Genomic DNA, 23,293 nt, shown 5'->3' with positions numbered 1-23,293 from the left:
AGATGTAGGTTCTTTTTTTTGTGTTTGCTCCTCAGCCAACTCATATGATCTTCCCTGAATGTTTTTGAACAAAGAAGTGGCTGTAGTTGAAGGGATTATTTCAAAAAATGTCTCATTCTTTTTTTTTTTTTTTTTTTTTTTTTTCCACCAGGTTTCCTTGGTGGGTGTTATTTCTGTTTGCAGTTATTAAAATCCTTATTCTCTCTTTCCCATATCTAACTAGTGACATGTCAGTGGAGGGCTTCCTTGTTATGCATCACCCCAGTACTGCCTCAGCTCTTTCATTTTTCAGTGCTATTCTTTGATCTTTTCTGCTTGCTCATTTTCTACTGTGAACATATACAATTACAGACATGAAAGTTTGGAAGGGCCTAATTCAAGTCCATAAGAATATATTTATAAATATTTGTCTCTTTGAGCACATTGTTCCTGGTACACGTTTCTTGTGTTTTCCCCCTCCTGCCAGTTTTTTTCAGATATGCCTACCTCTCTTCTGTTCAGTGGAAGTGGGTGATTTAGAAAGCAATTTAGCCTGTCTACACTTATTATATTTCTCACTTCTATGGAAGCATGCCCACACTTTATCAGTGAGGTCTTTATTTTTGGGGTAAGGTGTGTCACGATCACATAATTACAAATAGAGCACAGGAAAAATAGAGGAATAAGTGCATCCTTGCAAGAGTAAAGAACTTAGGGATAGGCAAAGGATGTTGGAGACTTCCCCCACTTCTGAAATGGTAAATAATATTCATCTGTCCCTTTAAAACAGAAAAAAAATGGCAATTAACTCCCTCACATATTGCATACAGGAGCAAATAGTGAAACAGTTAAGAAGCTTGCTTGACAGGTCCCTAGAAGTGTTCAAGGCCAGATTGGATGGGGCCCTGAGCAGCCTGGTGTAGTACTGGGAGAGACTGGGAGATTGGTGGCCCTGCATGTGGCAGGGGGGTTGGAGATTCATGATCCTTGAGGCCCCTTCCAACCCTGGCCATTCTATGATTCTGTGACCGGGACATTCACAGTGGAAAAGAATTTGTATGCCATATAGCATCTGTTTACTCTCTCCTCTGGGTCATGACATCTGATTCTACTTGATATCTGGCTCTGATTTCAATGTTTTTAGAGAAAATTAGGCTTTATTTTCCTAGAGACTGAAGAGAATAGAACACATGCTGACTACTGCAAGAAAGACAAGCTTTCCATAGAAGTGCATCACCTCAGCCTAAATCTGAATGGCTTGATATATGTATATATTTAAATGAGCCAAGGACGTGCTGGTGTGCCGCCTGCTATCACTTTTTAAAACAACTCCTAGTGTTGTTGTGTTTGGCATTTTTGGAGTGTCATATGGTTCGTTGGACACCTCTAGGAGATGAATTAACTTATTTTTTATAATAAAGTCACATCCAAAATGCCACAGGATGGGAAAGGATCAGGGGATGGCAGAGTGAGGGCTGGTGGCAGTAACACCCTGCCCTGTAAAACAGCTGTAGGAATCAGTGGGATAGTTCCCTCCTCCCCAGGTACCAGGGAGGTGAGCAGCAGCCTTGTGCTGTGCTATGCTCTTACCTATTGATGCTGGGGAGGGAGGCAGGAGTGCAGCTCTCGCAATTTGCAAAAGCCTTTTTTACATCAGATGATAACAAAATGCTGTTACCTATAGTGACATGCCACCCCGTTGGATATAATATAAAGGAAGAATAAAAAAAAAAAAAAAAAAAAAGTATGTATTCTCACTGCTGTTCTGAATTATACTAATTACTATTTTTAGTGCTTTTCTCATCCTTTGTAGGAACTAGCAGGGAATGTAGTGGAAAATGACGTTTTTGACCTTTGTGTCCGTACATCTGTTAATTCTGTACCTCTGAATTATTTGAGAAGAATTATCCTCCGTAGAATTGTGGGTTTTTTTTATCAGTATCCAGCATAGACAAATTGAGACTGACTGCTTAATGTTGAGCAGTGATCCCCATTGATTATTCAAGGCTAAGAGCACAAAATGTACAGCATTTTATTTCAGAGAGGCATCCCAACAAAACAAATCTACCACACGTGATGGCTGGAGGACCATTACCAATCATGTGCTCTCTAGGCAATCCACAGAGCACTTGATATGTTGAACTGTAGAGAATTTGTGCCTAATTAACTGCCTAGACCACAGACTCGATCCCAAATGGATCCAATGAATGCAGAGAAAGAAAGTCTTGATGTCTGGGATGTTGAAGAGTTTGTAAAAGCTGCCTTCTGCAGATGGCTGGTGAGCAAAATTCAGCAATTCCAGAGTTCTCTAAGAGGGATTATTTCAGGATTGACTCTCAGGTTGTAAACTGAAGACAGTTTGCAAAATGAAAGTGATTGGGAATTTTAAATCCTAGCTAGAAAACTTTGCAAAAGTCTCAGAGGAGCAGACTCTTGTACTTGGGTTAATGCAGTCCAATCAAAAGATCCCACCTTGTCTCAGGCAAAATGTAGATGGAGTTCCAGAGCTAAATGTGAAGATGAACCTTAGGAGAAAGTGATTAAATGAAATAACACAGGGATGTGAGACAGAACAATCGGTAATGCTATTTTCTATTCAAGGAGCTCTCACTAATGGATGCTTGTGGCAAGCACTCAGATGGCAGTTCTTAACCTGTTACGGCAAAGGGCCTTCAGGCATCCTAATGCGAATGCTGGTGAGCGAAGGGTGGAAGAGCTCCAGGCAGGCCTTGTGTGGCTCTAAATGTACAGTGCTACCAAAGCTGAAAATTTCTGCTCCAGCTGTGGATTCATCTCTGGATTCAGCTGTGTGGTTCATCTTAGTGGCATGTAGCTGCTTCTCAACCCCCCAAACGAACAAAGAAATCAAAATCCAAACTTATTTGTTTCCCTGTACTGTGAATTACAACAGATCCTAGCTGGAAGTGAGCCAGGACCCTTCAGAAGGGACTACCTTCTTTTCTCACAAGGGTGTGAATAATACAGGGTAACGTCTGTTTCTGCTTTCTGAGAAGTGGTGCGCGGTGTTAGGTGGTCTTTCACACAAAATAAAATGAAAGTGCTTGTCAATAATGTAATGGGACAGGGGATTTTAAATGAAAATGAATATTAAAAAAAAAAAAAAAAAGCCTTAAAAACTGGCCTTTTTTTTGAAAATAACCGTGAGGCTTCCTCTTTGGCAGCTAAATAACGTCTCAACTGAGCAAGAAGCTTATTGAAAGCAACCACACCCTTGTAATGTTTTATAAGTTTTTATCTAATTTGACCTGGACCTTGCAGCCTTAGAAGATCTTTGTGGCCTGGCTGGTATTGAGGGAGAAGAAGAGAGGAGGAGAGGAATAATAAAGACAGTAGCATCTTGTTTAGTTACTGATTAGGATCACATGTACCCTTTGAGCTGCCTATAGGGCATGTGAAGCAGCAAAGTACAGTTTTATCTGTGTATGTACCTCTCTATAACCACAGATGTACTTAAAATGGGCACGTTTCACTGATCTTCTGATTTACCAAGCAAGGCCACCTCCTGCCTCACAGTGTTCCTCTCATAAGACCCAGCATTATGGAAATTCCCTTTACTTAGATGCAGAGCAGATTCTTGCTTCCCCTAAATGGTGTGGGTTTGCTATCAACAAAGCCTATTCAGGCAGTGAGAACAGAGTACTTGTGAGCAGGAGGAGAAGGGGAATAGGAATTTTACAGACTATGCAGGTTTTGGCTGCAGAAGCAGTTGATTGTGGCCTACACTGAGAATCTTCAACTCTGGAACAGTGTGGGATGTATCCATTGACAGATGATCCCAAATGGCTTGAAGATGGGGAGAAAAAAAAAAAACCAAAAACTTGATGCAATGAAGTGTGGTCATAGATGGTGCAAGCCTATGTGCTCCTTGGAACAAGGCCTTGTAGCAGCTGGAGGGAGCTTGCTGCAATGGCTCCAGCTGATGTTCTTCAGGACAAGGGCAGGTTCACTTTGCTGGGAAGAAAAGACAGAAAACGTGCTGGAGAAGAGCGTGAGTAATGCTCTGCAGAGTCAGGCCAACAGTTGACTAAGCATCTCACTTTCTCTTCAACAAAAAAAGAGGAACTGCTGAAAATCTGTTACCTCTACAGCAACCCTTCACCAGGCCTCTGGGCTGGCTCTATTACTGCTGGAAGTGGAAGAAAGGAAATGAGAAGGAAAAGGAAAAAAGGAAGAAGATTTGATACTTTGATTTTCTCTCTCATCAACAATGTCAGCACAAAGTGTGCACATTTGTAGCTGATGAACTATGGTTGATTCAGATTACAAGGATTTTATCTCCAGCTCCATTGAAGTCCTGGAAAGAAAAAAGTTGTCTGGTGTGTAAACCCTGAAATTCGGTTAATATTTTGCTTCTCCTTTCTGGCAACAACAACAACAAAAAACCTCTATGTGATACTCACCGGGATTTGTGCAGCTTGTTTGGCTTGCATTACTACATTATTTCATGACTTTTTCCCCTACCTGTAACATTAGGCAGTATTGAAGTTGTGCATGTACAGTGAGATGCTTTAATCATGTTTACTTAGGAAGGGTTTAGACTTGAGCATCTTGCTGACCTTCCGAAGAGAGAAAAAGAGGTTTTCTTTTTCCTACAAAGTCTCTTGCCATTAGTAGGAAAGCAATTCCCAGAACCTAAAAGAAAGAAGTATCAAAACCCAGAACTATTCTTTGAGCCTTGAAAGCTACATGGAGCAGAGCTTATTTCCATTCAGGTATAATAATGCTGAGTTGGTCTGTTATTACATAATGAACCTGGAGTACTGTATTGAGTTCTGGGCTCCCTGGTAAAAAAGAAGACAGGAATCTCCTGGAGAGACTCCAGCAGAGGGCCACAAAGATGATAAAGGGCTTGGAGCATTTCCCCTATGAGGAAAGGTCTGAGTAACCTGGGTCTGTTCAGCCTTGCAAAAAGAAGACTGAGAGGTGATCTTATTAATGTTTATAAACATCTTAAGTGTGGGAATTAAAGGAACATGGCCAGCCTCTTTTCTGCAGTCTGTAGGGACAGAACAAGTGAAAACGACCATAAACTTGAGCATAAGAAATTCTGCACCAATATGCAAAGGAGCTTCTTTGCACTGAGGATGATGAAGTGCTGGAACAGGTTGCCCAGGGAGATTGTGGATTCTCCTCTGGAGATATTCTAGACCCACCTGAACACCTACCTGTGCAGCCTGCTGTAGGGAGACTGCTTTGCAAGGTGGCTGGACTCAGTGATTTCTGGAGGTCCCTCCCAACCCCTGCAATTCTGTGATTATGTATTTACATCCTCATCCTGAAGGGAGATGGAACCATTTTTCCGTTGTTAAGGTGACTTTGGAACTTGGGATGTACTTGAAGCATTAAAACAGTCTTATTTTCTCCTGAAGGAAACACTCTGCACTCTGTAGGTTCTTGATTAACACTCATGCATCATACTCCAACAAAGACAGGCTGACGGAGCTAGGCTTGTTCAGTCTGGAGAAAGAAAGTGAGGGGACTCCTCATGGTGGCCTTCCAATACATAAAATAAGTTTATAATTAGGAAAGAGACTGACTTTTTGTATGATGTGATAGTGAAACGACAAGGGGAAATTCTTCACTCAGAGGGTGGTGAGGCGCTGGCACAGCTGCCCAGAGAAGCTGAGGTGCCCATACCTGGAGGCACTCAAGGCCAAGTTGAATGGGGCCCTGGGCAGCCTGAGCTGATGGGGGGGGCAGCTGTGGGGACTGGGTAGGCTTTGAGGTCCCTTCCAACCCAAGCCATTCTATGATTCTATGAGTATGAAGTCACCAGGGAAAATGTCTGCAGGAATCCTGTTAGCATAATCTTCCAGTGTATCAGGAGGGATATGACACTTTTTCCCTGTTCTAGCATGGTCCAACAGGTGTTTATGTCCTGGCCTAAATTGTTAGTACTGTCCTACTCCCTCTGTTTGCTCGCACTTACTCCAAGACTGCCATTTCTATTGTACCAGCACAGTGGAGAAGCTGTCCCAAGAATCAAACCTATTGAAAAAAAAGTATTCTTTTTCTGTTTCTCTTGACCAGTTATTTCTTAGGCAGATCTGTTTTCTGAAAACGATCTATCTATCCATCCATTCGTCTGTCCATTCATTTATCTATTTATCCTGTTCAGTACTTATGGTACTGAAATGCAAGGGAAGCAAGAGTGATTGGTTAAGATGGCATGAGAAACATTGGTCCTGATGTGTGGGTTTGTCAGGGTTTAACAGATGGGTGATGATGTGTGCTCCTGTGATTGTGCTGTTTGTAGCACTCAAGTTCTGCACAGGAAAACACTATGCCAGGAACACGTAGTCTGAGATGTCTCTTATCTGGCCACATGCTTGGGTTTGGGGTATTTTTCCAAGTATTGCATCTGATAGACTTTTACTTGCCTGAGTCAACAGGTTGAATGAAAAAGGTCATATCCCACAGTGATGTTCTAAGACACCAGCTTTTGATGAGAGGTATTTACTGCAAACACCACATATTTACTTGTCTTACTACCCACAAGCCTTCAGTACAAATGCAGTGTCGGTCAACCAGTCCACTAAAGAGAAATAAAAGATGGATTTCACAAAAAAGATAACAGTCCCATCATGTTCCTTGCCAGAGGATGATGCAGCAGTAGAAAGTTTATATGAGTTCCTTGGGAGGCCAGAAGAGAAATCCAACAGAAGGTAAATAAAGAGAATAAAATTATTTGGCTCAGGAAATCTCTGGTGCAGAGAGCATCTGTGGGCTAGGAGAGTCCTGTGGAGGAGTTATGGTATATGCTGCCCCTTATCTTACTCTTCATTTTTCCTAATAGTCATCACTGCAGACAAATACTGAGCTGGATGGTATGAACCAGTGTAGCTGTTCTCGTACTCCTATGAATGAAGGTACATGACAATGATGAAACTTGCTTGGACATTCCATCAGAATTTGTGGACACTACTGTTGATGAGCATTCTTTCATGTCTTTTGTAAAATGTTATTCATTAATTATTTAATTCCATGAATGATAGTTCTTGGAAAGAAGTGTTTTGTATGAATATTAGACTCTCCAAAATTTGTCCATTTCTTTCCATTCTGTCAACAAAGTTTGTTGTGATTGTCTATTACACTGCATCAACAGACTCCACAGTTGCTTTAAATCCTCATAAGAATTTGTCCTTTTGCCTTTTTTTTTTTTTTTCAAGTGATCAAAATAGAAAAATAAGAGACAATAACATTTGAATTCAAATGAGCACACTGACCTACAATGAGTTCAGTTATCTCTGATTTACATACGAAGAAAGGGGAGAAAAAAAAGAATGATTTGGGACCTTAGACTTTTCTGTTGGCATGTTGCAGGGAGATGCATGGGCTAGATATAAATGAAATTACAACATTGTGTTTGGAATTAAACTTCTCTGAACAGTTATGACAAATTTAACCTTTTAACTTTAAATTCCACCTTTTTAGCTATGAAAGTAGGTGAAATTGACTGTAGCAAAATACGCAGGTGTCATTTCATGGTAGGATTTCCATTCTAGGCTTTCTTTCTCCAACTCGAGAAGTCCCCTTCCTTCTCCTTCTCACCCTCCCACCTCCACTGCAAAAAAAGAAAAAAAAAAATGAAAAAGATAATGAGAATTAGTTGTTTCTATTTGCAGGCAAATGGAATTTCCAATGAGAAATTAAAGATGAAGTTAATGGAAAATAAGAGGGGGGGCAGAGATGGGCTGTGATTAACTGACTGATTGAAAGGAAACAGAACTGAAAGATATGGCCACCCTGAAGTGCGCAGTCTCAAGTTCTTTTATGCATACTTTCATTCCTCTTCATGCTTGCTATGAAAGGATAAGAACATCTATTAAACAATAGTGCATTTCAGAAGCTTCTTCTGAAATCTGAAGATCGAAGATATTGCTCTGCTTTCCTTATGACTGTTTCTTGAAAGCGTACTTCAGGTCAAAGTTTAGGTATGATTAGTGAACGGAGTATCTTCTATGCTGATTTGGTGTATTAACCTTCTGTTGTCACGACCTTCTTGTGTACTGTTTCTATTGCTAAGTGTATGTAGTTTCCATCTAGATTTAAAATATTTATTAAACAGGTTAATTTTCTTCTGATTTAGATTTTCACATCAGACTTATGTATAATATGATTCTCATCGTCCTGTAATTTAGTATTTTCTGAAGCTTCATAAATACCTTCTCCAGAAAGACACCGCAAATGGGACAGAATATGTTTAATGAGAGTAATTGCTCAAGTACTTCAGTACCTCTGAGCTATTCTTTCAAAGAATATACAATATCATAATTGATTTTCAGATAGTTTTCCTTTGTAGAATAACAGAATGGTTTGGGTTGGAAGGAACGTCAAAACCCGCCCAGTCCCACCCCCTGCCGTGGGCAGGGCTGCCCCCCACCAGCTCAGGCTGCCCAGGGCCCCTGAGCCTCCCTTGAGCGTTTCCAGGTATGGGGCACCACAGCTTTTCTGGGCAGCTGTGCCAGGGCCTCACTGCCCTCTTATTAAATAATTTCTTCCTAATGCCTAATCTAAACCTACCCCTTTTTAGTTTTAAATAATTCCCTCTTGTCCTGTTATAACAGTTTCTGATAAAGAATCATCCCATCTTTCCTGTAGGTACATGTGCAGGACCTTGCTCTTTGCCACGCTGAATTCTACGATGTTTGCATGGGCCTTCACTGATATGTCATGCACAGAATAGTTCTATTTATGACTATTTTAAAACTGTGTCTTTCCATCCTTTAGCATATGAATTAATAGGAAAAAAAACTACTTTGCTGGTGGAGAAGATAGATTAAACAAATCTTCTGGTTACAACTTGAATGATAAAATGCCATTTCTGCTGAACTATTAAAAGTTCATACTCTGTGGCTATCCAGAAGTAAGATCTGACACTGAGGTTTTGCTGGGGTACAAAACTAACCTGATAGAAACTTTATGCTGACTTTAGTGTGTAGATAAACTTTGTGATGGTAGTAGGAAGGAAGGCTGTGGAGAAAGCTCATCACAGAAGACAGTGGATTTTCTGAATTAATTAAGATAAATTAATTTGTGTGAATGGAGAACTACTTCTGTGATATGAGTTAGAAATGTGAATGCCTATGGCCAACATCTTTGCTGGAATTTATAGGCACAGACACCAAAGGGAATGGGATGGTTTAATATATGTATCTGGTCGGTAGCAGATGAAGACCCCTAAGACCTTCAGAGGGAACTCTCCTTCCTAAAAGGGGCACTGTTGGCTGAATAGGGAAATGTGTAGGATGCTCTAAAAGTAATACCTCCTATTTTTTTTCCCATGGAAATTACAGCAGTTACAAAGAACACATAGCCACTGTTTGATAGAACAAATTCTCAGCTAAAAAACACTGTTTTTCAACAAAGTCGCTACTATTAGCTATGCATTTTCGCCAGTGTTGAACAAGAGACTGCATGCTATGCCTGTAAAAATCTGCACTAGTGGAGGTGAACCACTGTCACTACTGCTGAAATGCACCACACACCGCCTCACTGTGCTCACATCCACTGCTTGGTTTCCATAAACATTCAACAAGTGTTGATGAATGTCAATGGGTGCCATATTTTCTGCATGGAGGAATTCAACACCTTTGGTTGATCTGCACTTCCATGTCAGATGTCATTGTGTCAGACTGCCCCTCTGCTGCCATCTGTGCATGGCAACAACATATAGTGGGTAGCTGTTGGGAATGCTTAGACTCTTCTACCATACCACAAACCTCCACCTCTGGCATTTTGGGCCAATGCAATAACATAGGAGGCATTTGGAATACTATATCCAGTTCTGGGCTCCCAGGTACAAAAAGTCATGTGTCTCCTGGAGAGAGTCCAGCAGAGGCCCAGAAAGATGATAATGGGTCTGGAATATCTCTCCTGTGAGAAAAGGCTGATCTGTTCAGCCTTGAGAGAAGAAGACTGAGAGGTGATCTAGTTAATGTCTATAAATACCTTAAATGTGAAGATCAAAGGGACGTGGCAAATCTCCTTTCAGAGGTGTGTGGCAATAGGACAAGGGGAAATGGCCACAAACTGAAGCATAGGAAGTTCCACATAAATGTGCGTAAGAACTTCTCCATGGTAAATATAGAGACATACTTGGTGGAGGACACGACTACGTGAGTCTAGGCTAAGGCCTACATACTGTGGTGCATGTTATACTGACAATGGTCAATCACAGTCCTTGACAAAGTCAGCAAGAATAGGGAGATGCATAAGCAGAAAAAGAGCTGCATTAGCAAAACAGCAACAAGTTACACTTTAGGGTAAGGTAAGAAGTTGCTTGTTGCCCACAAATCAGAGTAGGTGCGTGATTGTCTCGTGCCATCCACATACTAACCAATTGATTATGGAGGCGTTACGCGTGATTCGTGCCTGCATCCACATCAGAAGCACACTTTGTTTTATTTAAGAGTTGTATTTTCTCCAATAAACTCTCTCCGTTATTGCTTTCATAAAGTGCCAAGTCTGTTCTTCTTCTCCCAACAGGTCAGGGTGATGAAGCAATGAAACAGGCTGCCCAGGGGGGTTGTGGATTCTCCTCTGGAGATATTCAAGACCTGCCTGGATGCCTACCTGTGCAGCCTGCTGTACGGAGCCTGCTTTGTGTGGGGGGTTGGATCAGATGATCTCTAGAGGTCCTTTTCAGCCCCTACAATTCTTTACAACTCTTACAACTTTTGAGGTGGTCCTCATCATAGGTATTGCCTGCTTCCACCTCAGGTCATTTTGTCAGTTGACTATATATTTTCTGAGAACAGATGTTGACATTGCACCCTTACTCAATTCCTCATTCTCATTCTAGAGCTGTGATTAGATTATTCAGATTACCCAGTAGAGAGAGAAAAAAAAAAAAAAAAAAAAAGACAAAAGCTCTGTTGTCTTGAAGGAGAATGGGCTCTCTCAAAAGCTCTTGGGATGCTTTTTACTTCTCCTAAAGTAGCTGGACTATTCTCTACCTGGTAGTGTAGTTTTTCTTGTTGAAAGCAAATGGGGGAGTTAGAAACCTCTACAGAAGTTGAAAGCTTTGATCTAGTTTCTAGATAAGTGTTTTGAATGAAAGTCTTGTCTGTGCATTGATGATTGTTCTCAGTCTGAGCTGTAAATGATTTTATGTCGGAGAGAAATTGTTGTCCAATCCACAGGATGGGATTCTGAGAGTGTAGGGTGCCTCTCTTAAGCACAAAAGAGATATTGAATGAGCTTAGGTGATGCTGAACATTAGATATACACGATGTTTTCCCGAGGTGTAGGTCAGTCTTATTTTCCAAATCTGGGTTCAGGCACTAGAACGTAGTATTTCACGTAGAAATATGTGACAGCTGGAATCTGAATAATAGACATGTTGTGACCGTGTCTGTATTGTCAGGACTTGAAATCTGGGGACGGCAGATTGACTCAATCCTTCACAATGCACCAGAAAGGTTCAACATTTGGAAACATTTCTTCTCACAAAGAGTGGTGAAGTGGTGGCACAGGCTGCTCAGGGAGGTGGTGCAGTCACCATCCCTGGAGGTGTTCCAGAACTGTGTGGATGTGGCACTGAGGGATGTGGTCAGTGGGCATGGTGGGGATGGGCTGCTGCTTAGACTAGACGATTTTAGTGGTCTCTTCCAACCTTAATTATTCTATGATTCTATAAAAAAATATTAATAATAATAATTAAAAAGTCCTTTTCATGGCTAATGGAAATGAATATCAGGAAAGAAATTTCTCCTTCTTGTTTGCAACTTATTTAAAATAAGGAAAAAATAAATCTTACTAATATCTGGTTGTGTGGTGTCTGACCCAGCTATCTCCATACATACTATCTGTCCTATATATCCATAGTGGTGCTGACACATCTGCACCAAGGCTTCTGAGGCCACGAGTCAGCTAGCGAGCACCCTCAGCTCAGTATCCTAATCTCCAATCAGTGTATTATGTACTGCCTGTGTATGTAATGTCACCTGAGGATATCAGACAAGTTGTCAGAACCACTCACAAGAGTCTTAGGATCACTGCTGAGCTAACCATTAATGTAGGGACAAGCTGTAGCCATCACCCATGAAGAAACCACGCAGGGTGGCTGATGGTTGTTAGGGAGGCCAGTATGTGTTATGCACTGACTCAGCGGAAGAGTACATGAGGGCTTTAAACACCGTGTTTTGTCATTCTTTGCAGGACAGATTTTTGCTGAGCAACCTATGAAAATTTTAAATCTTTTTAAAGATCATTTTTGTTCCCTATGACTCTGCATTAGGGATGTTCATATACCCCAACAAATGACACTGTGTATTCAATAGGAAATTTAAAAAGCATACTTGAATTTTCCCTATTTTAGGCCATCTTGTTTCAATTGCCCATCTGTATATTGTTTATGTTGTACACCAAGGGGTCATTTTCTCAAAGACAGAAAGGTCCAGAAGTACTCAAAGCAGCTGATTATGAATGTATCTTTTTTTTCCGAAGCGCCCCACTTTAAAGCAAATGGAGTCTGCAGCTGACAAGCTGTGTAATTTGTCTACTGTCCAGGTGTTTCCTCTGCAAAACAGCATTTTTTTCCACGTTTCAACAGCAGTTTGAACACAAGGCAGGTTTGATTTCCTATTACACACAATGCTGAGGGATCAGTTAAAAAAAAAAAAGAAAAATGGAATTATGGTCATGATGGTCAACAAGGCAATGCCTGTAATGGGCGAGCATGGCTCCAGAAGAGTAGTTGACCTGCTACTGAGCAGGACACCCACATGCCTGAGTACCTGTGGGTTGATGGTTGATGGGTTTGGCAGTTGCACTAGATGATCTTAGTAGTCCTTTCCAATCTTATTGATTCTATGGTTCTATACCAGCACACGTGAGGCTTCAACATAAGTCAGTGCTGTGTTACTTACTGGGATAGCAGGAAACTCCAAAGAAGACTGTGCTGGAAATTCTGTTTCCTGAAAAGCCTTTGACACTTCAGGGAAGCAGATTTGGAACAGAAAACCATCTGTTGGCTTAAAAAAATAGGTTCTTTTCCTTAGAAAGACAAAAACTTGCTGCCTTGCATTTATTATCAATACTCAAAATAGATCTTTAGTCAGGCAGGTTTTCTGCTTCAAGGCAAAAACAAAGAGGAAATAAATGAGCTTTTTCAAAAAGCACAGCTTGAGCTCTTACAAGAAAAGATCTCAAGGACCTCCGGATCTCAGGGAAGGGAAATTGCTGGGGATTTAAATTGCCTCCATTTTGCTTTTCTTCTGTTTCCCTATTAATATAAAGAAATAAGAACTGTCATATGAGATCACACTGACAAAACATACCTAGGTCTCTTTCTTGCTGCTCTTCAAAACCACAGTCTGTCAAAAACAAGCTAAGAAGAGGATGGTGTATCCTGGTGGTCCTTACCAATGTCAGTCAGGTGGGATGGACATCCTCAGTTTAAAGTAATTTCTTCAACAGCGTCTTAAATACTGATCAATGCATCTTTCTTTCCTAAGTACATGTCATACCCTCTGAATCCATTCCATCATCTTTTTAGATAATCTGGCAACTACCTTCATTTTCTATTTGTGTGAAAGAGTATTCACTGTTTTAATGATGTGCCTGATCTTTTCCCCATTTCCTTTATCATGTGATGTACTGGAAAATGATTCCCCATGTAATTTTGCCTCATATTAAAAGTCTTTCCTTTTCATACCTAGAGAGTGCCAGTCAATTTGTTTTAGTTTTGCAGCAGAAGTGCTCTGTACCTATGATATCCTTACTGCTCTTTTAGGGAACTTATTTGTTGTTATATCCTTTCAGTCACCGGTGACTAAAATTGCATTCAGTGCACGAGATAAGGACATGTTGCATCAGTATAATAACATTTCCTGTTTTGTTCTCTGTTCTTTTTCTAATAACTCATCACAATGTTTGCTCTCTTGGCAGCTGCTGAACATTACACTGTTCTCAGAATAAATACAAAACTACACTGTGATATCCTTCCCAGTTACTGAAAACTGATGAATTTCTGCATGTTTTTCCCAGAATAGTGCTTTATCTACATCAATGGCCAACAACACCAAGCACTATACAGCTAGGAACACCTATTTTAATAGTGAAAGAAATTTCCCAAACATCTTGCAAACCACATACACCACTTCTACGATAACGAGCCAAATAACTGATGAATTCTAAGCTAATTTCCATGTAAGTAGCTGTTGGGGGCCAGAGAATAAGTTAGCACTTGGAACCCTTTCTATGTTGATAGGTGGTCTAAGGAGTAGTGATGAATTTCTGAACTATAGCTGATGATGTTCACCCAACTGCTTCATTTAAAAATAATAATAATAATAGTAATTGAATAATAATTAAAAAAAAGATTCTGTTTTTTTTTTTTTTTTTAATTCCAGAAGAAAAGGACTTCTGTGACATTTCTTTTTCACAAGGAATATTCAGATTTTTTTTTTTTTAATTGATTTATTTCCAAAAATACTCAGAAATTTTAGAGACTGCAAACTCCAGCTTGCTGCCAGATCTGATGGTAAATTCAGTGAGCTAATTCTTATGAAAAATGTTCTTCTGAAAAAACATTTTGTTAAATACTGATACTATAAATAATATAAATAGTCATTAAGACTAAACCTCTGCTCCTACATGCTGTCAATACGTCATGACCCTCTTTTATCAATGAGACGTTCGCTTCCAGTAATTCATATACATTGAGGAACCAACAAGGATGTTTAGTACAAAGTCACTATAAACTATATCCTCTGTCAGCAAATTATCTTGAATGGCTCTTCAGAGAATCTCATTTTGTCTTAGTCCAGTAAATTAGCAAGAATTGTGTCTTTCCCAACCAACTTATGATTTCAAGAATGTTAGGTATTTATAGAAGTTTATTCCTAAGAAATAGTAGAAAAACTTCTTGTTCTCAGTGAAGTAGTCACACATAAACAACAATATATTAATAATGTTTGATTTCAGTAATGCGAAATATAATGAGTGCTGCACAGGAGGTTAGCATTGCTGTTGTACCAAGCAATGACCTCTTGCATATAAAGATCTTTAACTTAAAATTGGAAACTGTGACTTGGGCATGTGTAGTCTTTGCTTTGGACATATTTTCTGTAATTATTTGGACACAGAATGGAGGACTTATTCCACTTTTCTTTTGTAGATAAGCTTTAGATAGGTTTCTTGCCCAAATGTTTGTCTGCTCAGTCTCACTTTTATCTCTGTCCTGTCTGGCATCCAAGGCAGCTTGACAAGATCGCCAGTGGGAATGGAAGATCCCAGGGGCTCAGTGAAGTGTTTTTATTTCCATACAAGCAACAGATGTACTGGAGCAGCACTCTGTCCAGTTTGTGGTCACACTACGGCAATCCTGCTGGTGGCCTGGTCGCATTCAGAACATCTGCTGCTACTTTCATTCGGACTTTGCTGTATTCAGCCTCTTTAGAATGGCAGCTCAGCTGTTTTCCTTTTAGGGCAAAGCGTGCAGTAGAGGAATTGAGTACTTTGCTGGAAAGGGAATCTGTTTTTAAGGTGCTGAGATTTTGGTGTTAAGGTGCTGAGTGTTGGTGTTAAGATTTTTGTTTGAATAATGTCACTGTGGCCTGACAAATGTATCTTGACTACTATAGAAACAATAGGTGATGAAAGGACTTTCCAAGTAACTTATCATCGTGCAACCCAACAGCAAATGCATGTCAGCATTACAGAAGGTACATTTAACTATTGGACAATTGCCTCCTTCAAGATACTCTCACCTGCATTTTGTATCCTTTGAATTTTGATACACAAGCTAGACCCCAGGAGAGAAGATCCCACAGTGGGGCAGAAAGGCTGAGGGAGATGCTGCCCACACAGGCCCATGTGGAGCAGTGCTAGGGTTGGTCCCGCTGTATGGAGCCATGGTGGGCAGTTCTGGGAGAACTGTAGCCTGTGGGAAGTCCACGGAATTCAGTTCAGGAAAGACAGCATTGTGGGAGGGACCCACATGGAGCAAGGGCAGAGAGTGTCAATGGAGGAGCAGCAGAATGAAGCATTACGGTCTCATCGCAGATCCCATTCTCCTGTGCTGCTCAGGGGAAGGACACAGGGCAGGATGGACGAGCAGAAGGTATTTTTACTTTGCTTTTAGTTTTTCTTTGCTCTAGTCTGTTAGTAATAGGCAATAAATTACATTAATATCCCTATATTGAGTCTCTTTAGCCTGTGACACTAATTGATGAGCAATCTTCCTGTCCTTAACTCAACCCATGGTCTTTTTTCCATTTTATTTTCCCCCACCCTGTTCTTTTGCTAAGAGGGAGTGCGAAAGCAGTGTGGCAGAGTCCAACTGCCCAGCAGGGTGGAACAACCACATGCACATTCTAGCCCCAACACACACGCACAGGAAGGATGCTGCACCCTCCGTAAGGTGTATTCCCACCAGTTAAGTGACATTAGACACACTGTGGGCATGGTCAAACCTGTTTCCCTTGCTGTTTAGTCATTTACTGACTCCACTAGAGCTTCCTGGGTTGGCCCCAAGAACTGCGTGCAGTGTAACTTTCTCTGCCAGGGTCACCTCTATCCAGACTCTACAGTGTTCACTGACAGTCTGCTAGCAAGATGTAAAAAAAGACAAGCAGCAACAAGTGAACAGCTATTATTTCCTGGTGAATTAGGACAGGTATAAGACTAAGCTGCTTGTCTAAGCACTCCTTCTTGGCTCAAGGCAAATGTTGATGTTGCTGAGTTGCTGTTTACCCATCTCTGCTTTTTATCTCAGTATTTTATCTTTCTCATGTCAGCGTTTTTTTCCTTTTGACCTCTTGAGCTCATAACTGTTTCTACTCATCTCAAAAACGTAACTTCAACTGTATTTTCACTTTTCTTATCTAGAGTGGCATTTGCTTGCGAACTTTACACAGATCAGGAGTAATTTTGATGCACAACTGAGTTAAACTGAGCACAAATTGCCAACGTGACTCCCATTTTCAAGAAAGGTCGTAAGGAGGATCCGGGGAACTACAGGCCTGTTAGCCTGACCTCGGTGCCAGGGAAGGTTATGGAGCAGATTGTCTTGAGGGAGATCATGTGGCATGTGCGGGATGAGCGGGGGATCAGGCCTAGCCAGCATGGGTTCGTGAAGGGCAGGTCCTGTTTGACCAACCTGATCTCCTTCTATGATCTAGTGACCCATCTGGTGGATGAGGGAAAGGCTGTTGATGTGGTCTACCTAGACTTCAGCAAAGCCTTTGACACTGTCTCCCACAGCATTCTCCTGCAGAAGCTGGCAGCCCGAGGCTTGGATGGGTACACTCTTGGCTAGGTAAGGAGCTGGCTGGAGGGCCGGGCTCAGAGAGTGGTGGTGAATGGAGTCAAATCCAGCTGGCGACCGGTCGTGAGTGGTGTTCCGCAGGGGTCGGTGCTGGGGCCTGTCCTCTTCAATATCTTTATTGATGACCTCGATGAGGGCATCGAGTGCACCCTCAGTAAATTCGCAGATGACACCAAATTGGCTGGAAGCGTGGATCTGCCTGGGGGTAGCGCCTACAGAGGGACCTGGACAGGCTGGAGAGCTGGGCTGAAGCCAATGGGATGAGTTTCAACAAGGCCAAATGCCGGGTCCTGCACTTCGGCTACAACAACCCAAGGCGACGCTACAGGTTTGGGGTGGTGTGGCTGGAGGACTGCGTAGAGGAAACGGACCTGGGGGTATTGATTGATGCTCGGCTGAACATGAGCCGACAGTGTGCCCAGGTGGCCAAGAAGGCCAAGGGCATCCTGGCTTGCATCAGAAACAGTGTTGCAAGCAGGAGCAGAGAGGTGATTGTTCCCCTATATTCAGCACTAGTGAGGCCGCACCTCGAGTACTGTGTCCAGTTTTGGGCCCCTCACTGCAAGAAAGATATTGAGGCCCTGGAACGTGTTCAAAGGAGGGCAACAAAGCTGGTGAGGGGTCTGGAACACAGGCCATATGAGGAGAGGCTGAAGGAGCTGGGAAATGTTCGGCCTGGAGAAGAGGAGGCTCAGGGGAGACCTCATTGCTCTCTATAACTTCCTGAAGGGAGGTTGTAGTGAGCTGGGGGTCGGCCTCTTCTCTCGTGTCATTAGTGATAGGACCAGAGGGAATGGCTTCAAGCTGCAGCAGGGGAGATTCAGGCTGGACATTAGGAAGTATTACTTTTCAGAAAGGGTGGTCAGGCGCTGGAATGGACTGCCCAGGGAGGTGGTGGAGTCACCGAGCCTGGGGGTGTTCAAGGAAAGACTGGATGTTGTGTTGAGGGACATGGTTTAGTGGGAGCTATTGGGAATAGGTGAACGGTTGGACTGGAGGATCTTGAAGGTCTTTTCCAACCTTGGTGATTCTATGATTCTATGATTCTATGAAAACCAACCATTGGATCATGGACATCTGCGTCTCTGGGCCATTGACTATTGGAGCTGGTAGAGGCTTGTGGGCCATGCACAACCAGACCCATGTTACAGTCCCAGATTTTTCTTTATGGAAGGTCTTCCCCTGGTGGCATCTCCACTGGGTTCCCAGCAAGATACTCCAGAGTGTTGCTACCTTTCATGTTATTTTTTTTCCCCTGCTGTCTTGCCTAACTATATCCTGCTTCATAGTAAGACCATTACTTCTTGATTTGTTTTCTTGGAACACTGATTACTCTCTTATTCATTGGACTGCTATGCATACCGGCTACTAAGGGAGTGCAATGCAGCTAACTCATCAAGAAAATTTCTTGCCATTATTCTGTAAGTGCACTTTTTTTTATATGCTTATCAAATTGGAATTTTTCAGAGGTTGTGTGTTGTAGTTTGACCTGGCAGGCATCTCAGCACCACGCAGCTTCTTGCTCACATCCCACTCACATCAGCAGGGTGGGGGAGAGAATTGAAAAAAATAAAAAAATGTCAAAAATCGTGGTTTGAGACCATGGAATCATAGACTCATGAGGATCGAGTCCAACTCCTGGCTCCACACAGGACTACCCAAAATAGAATCATAGAACACTTTGAGTTGGAAAGAACCCATATGGACCATTGAGATAGTTTAATAAGAAGGAAAGCAAAACAAAACAAGTGGTGCACAACACAGTTGCTTACCACAACTGACTGATGTCCAGCCAGTCCTTGATCAGCAACCACCAACTCCCGTGTGTCCAGCTGCTATCTTTGCCCAGTTTGGCTGTAAGATCTGGAGCATAAGCCTTATGAGGATTGGTGGAAGGAACTGGGATTTCCAGTCTGGAGAAGCAGAGGCTCAGGAGAGACCTCATTCCTCTCTACAGTGACCTGAAAGGAGGTTGTGGTGAGGTTGGGGTCTGCCTCTTCTCTCAGATAACAGCAATGTTATGCTAGGGAGGTTCAGGTTGGACATTCAAGGTCAAGCTGGATGTGGCTCTGTGGAGCCTGGTTTAGTGGTTGGTGACCCTGCAAATAGCAGTGGGGTTGAAACTCGATGATCATTGTGGTCCTTTTCAACCCAGGCCACTTTATGATTCTATAAGATTAGGAAACATCTTTTTCCAGGAAGAGTTGTGAGGCAATGGCACAGGCTGCCCAGGGAGGTGGTGGAATCACTGTCCCTGGAGGTGTTCAAGAACTGTGTGGATGTGGACTGAGGGATGTGGTCAGAGGGCATGGTGAGGATGGGCTGACTGTTGAGCTAGATGATCTTAAATGTCTTAATGGTTCTATGGTTCTGTGCTCCTTACTGGCAGGACAGCATGAAGAGCTGAAAAGTCCTTGAATCTTCAACCGAATGTAGATGGTGTACCACACATTTCTTGCCTGTCTCTAGAGAATAGCTTCAGGAAATGAGGAAGGCCTTCATGCTGATGAAACTTCTTGAGCCTTAGCAAGGAGTTGTCACCTGCTTTTCAAGCTACCATTTGAGCTGAGTGGTTGACCAAAACAATGTGATATCTTATTGTGGCAGGGTGTTCATGTGACACTCTTCATTTTCTGTTTTATAGGGAAAGTACAACCCCCGAGACCACTTCAAAGGAAGGGATGTACTGAGAGCTGGGGAGAATGTGGATATGACAGAGGCAAGATTTTTTCCTGGTGGCATGTAATTACCACATCTTCACATATTGCTGAGCGTTTGCTGTGCGCTGACTGCTGTGACTGCAGCTCATACCAAGTTCTCAGAAACACTGAAAGTAGCGAAGAGTATCAGCAACTCTGTCAAGGAAGAATGAAGCACTGATTCTCAGAGTGTTTTTAGGAATAGTTCTATGATGTACAAAGCTGATTTGTCCTCAGGAATTTTGCTTTTTCACAGAGCACTGGGTCACAGTCATCCCTGTAGAGACTTCTCCCACTCCTGCATCCTTTTCCAGAGCTTCTCCTGGATTTCAAGTCTCTGCTCTTTGAGCCTTCTTTTCCTCAGAGACCTAATCTATCAGTTGGTGCAGGCATCTGCTTTCTCAGGGCCCTTCTTTATTCAGTTTAGCTTCAGTGAGACAGTGTCCATCACTAAAAACCATTCCCAGTGCCTCAACGATTTATACAGCTGTACTCCCGGAGTGCTGCCCCAGCAAAGCTGCCACTTGTTTTCAGGCAAAACCTGTTCCAAAGCACCCTCTGCCGGCTGAGGGCTACTTCTTTGTTCTCCCCAGGCATGTGAGATAGCCAGGAATTAGTCAGCAGGTTTATTGCAGTACAATCAAGATAAAGTGGCATAGTCTGTGATTAACAGAAAGCCGGTGCCCTTGGCAAAAGACATCTGATTGATAGGAACTAGGAGATCCCCTCTCTGATATGCACTGAAAACTATTACAGCCATTTGCAAGTCCTGTTCTGTTCAGTGGGAGGTGTCTCAAATGCTGCTATAAATTCTGCTCCTCCAGATATGCATTGCAGAAGCCAGTTAAAAAGCATTCTCAGTAATCTGGTACAAGCAAAGGACTCAGGCCAGAGCAAAGCACTTCTCTACTGTGAGAATTTCCAGAAGGTAGGTCAAATATTTTATCATTTAGTGAATAATAACTGATGGTGCTGGAAACTCTGTCTAGACTTTTGTAAGAAACTTTATTTCAGTTCACTTATGCCCCTTTATCTCAAGAAAAAATATTAGATTCAAATATAGGATATGCTGATGCGATAGACAAATAATTTTGGAACCAACATTAACAACATATGGACTTACCCATAATGAAGTGTATTTAGAAATGTGTTTGTCTTCAGTTTTCTGGCAGATAATTTTGTTAGTTATTCGAAACCAGAAAATAGTTGCTATGCAATTTAGTGTATTTATGTACTTTCTTCCTTCAAAATATTTTCTAAAAATAAGTTATATATGAATTCAACCATTGCTGTATTTTAATACTGAATTTCCTAAGTTTTATGATTACAGCTTTAATTATTGTAGGTGTCAACTGTTATGACTGTTCTGCAATCACATCAGAGTTACTGTTACTATTTTAGTGGCTCATTTTCAGTCAGAATGTGTTCTCTGATTTGATGAGAGATGAAATATCTTTCAAAGTATGAATGAGGGAAGTCTCTGTGAATGTATCATTCCACACAGTCATTATTTCATGGTATTTTTATGTTGTAAAGCATGTCAAACTTTCTAATTTAGGAATTGCAAAAGCATTTTCAATTTTTGTTGGTATGCAAGACATGTACTTTTGTTAACGTCCATAGACTTACATGAACAGCATTACAGTTCGTTGGCAAATCCACTTTTGGAAAAAATATCATGGAATGTTTCTAGAGCAGTTCCCTCTGGAGGAGCAAGGAGCTAAGCCTGATAGACTGCTACCTCTAACACAACAAGGTGATTCTTCATTCTCCTTTAAAACTGGGCTATTTGGTTATACTTGAGATCAACGGAACTATTGGCAAAAATTTATTTGCTTAATAAATCCTGATCCTGGCTTAATAACAATCAGGATACATGAAAATCAGCTTCCTGTTCCCACTTGCCAGTCTAGTTTGCTCCTTGGTAGTGTGAGAAATAAGTTCTCAAAACAAAACTTCTGCTCTAAATGCTTTACTGTGCTCTTGCTGTGGGCTTTCCTGTGTACTAATTTTCTCTGTATCCTGGGTCACACAAAGGCCCAGCTCACACTGAGCCCTCTCCTGGGCCAACTCGTTAATTCCTTCCAGGACAAAGCTGCTGATGTTTGTTATGCTGAAAAGTAATTCTAAACATCTATGAAGCTGGTCTAAGATTTTCTTAAGATTAAATAAGTCGGTAGCCTGCACATTTTTGGATGCAGTGCTTTACTCCAGCTCCAATGGAAATGAGCAGATATTCACACAGATTGTTTCTTGGAGGTCCTGGGTGATCATTCACTTCCCACATCAACAGCCTTACTGGGATGCTGGATTTTTCAGGTCTAAACTTCACATTTTCCATGGACCTTGCAAATACCTACGCTGAAACACCCATGCTTTTTTCTTCCAACACTGAGTTTTATTAGAGGATGTTTATTAAACCTTCTAAAAGAAGAAGCTTTCCAGATCAGTACAAAGTGAATGATGTTTCAGAAAGCACAAATTTGAGTTTGTTCTGAATTTCAGATTTGGCACAGATGTAGACCTCTCAATGTTTGTTTAGTCTGGAAATCTTTGGCACCAAAATAAAATTCCTTGCAGTAAGTGTGACGGCAGTATTTATCCTGCCTGCACATTTTTTGCCTATTTTTCACAACTCCTCCTGTGCTTGCTATCTGCAGTACAGATAACAATTCACTTGTAATTTGCTTTTTCTTGACAACTTGTTTGCTGTCTGTAGCACTGTGGGATCACTCCTTCCTCCTCTGATAGCAACAGACACTGCTCTGTAATCTGCAAGCAAAGACAGCATTTAAGAGAAGGCTCTATTGATGGTAAAGTGTTTAGGACTCCTTAATATATGTGTATTGCTTATCTACTGTCTCTTGACATATTCACAGAATACATCCAGACCAATGTCCATAAATCAATAGCTGGTAGCCTTGATACAGTGGCTTGCTGCAGTGTGCCTGAGCCACACTCCCAGGTGCTAGATACAGCAGTGCATGTCAATTAGACACAAATGAAAACATCAGTGGGTCCTAGAATCTGTCCTACTACTACTGTACGAGGGCAATGTACATTCCTTTACCTACCCTTCAGTCCATTTGTTCACTTTCCCCTTCGGGTTTGCACTGTTGATGATGCTCATCTGCTTCCATTCTTGCCACTAAGCACTTACCTGTGAGGAGCTGTCATTGAAGGTACCTCCACTTCCACTTTCCAAAAGAAAGAAGGTGGTATGCACCCACACACTAGATTGGATGAAAGCTTAATTCACAACCAAGGTATGTATTTTCAAATCCAAAATATGTCCTTTTCTAGATTAAGGTACAATTTT

The sequence above is a fragment of the Tetrao urogallus genome (assembly GCF_951394365.1).
Source record: "Tetrao urogallus genome assembly, chromosome: 1".
Lineage (NCBI taxonomy): Eukaryota > Metazoa > Chordata > Aves > Galliformes > Phasianidae > Tetrao > Tetrao urogallus.
Note: the sequence above shows the minus strand (reverse complement) of the source record.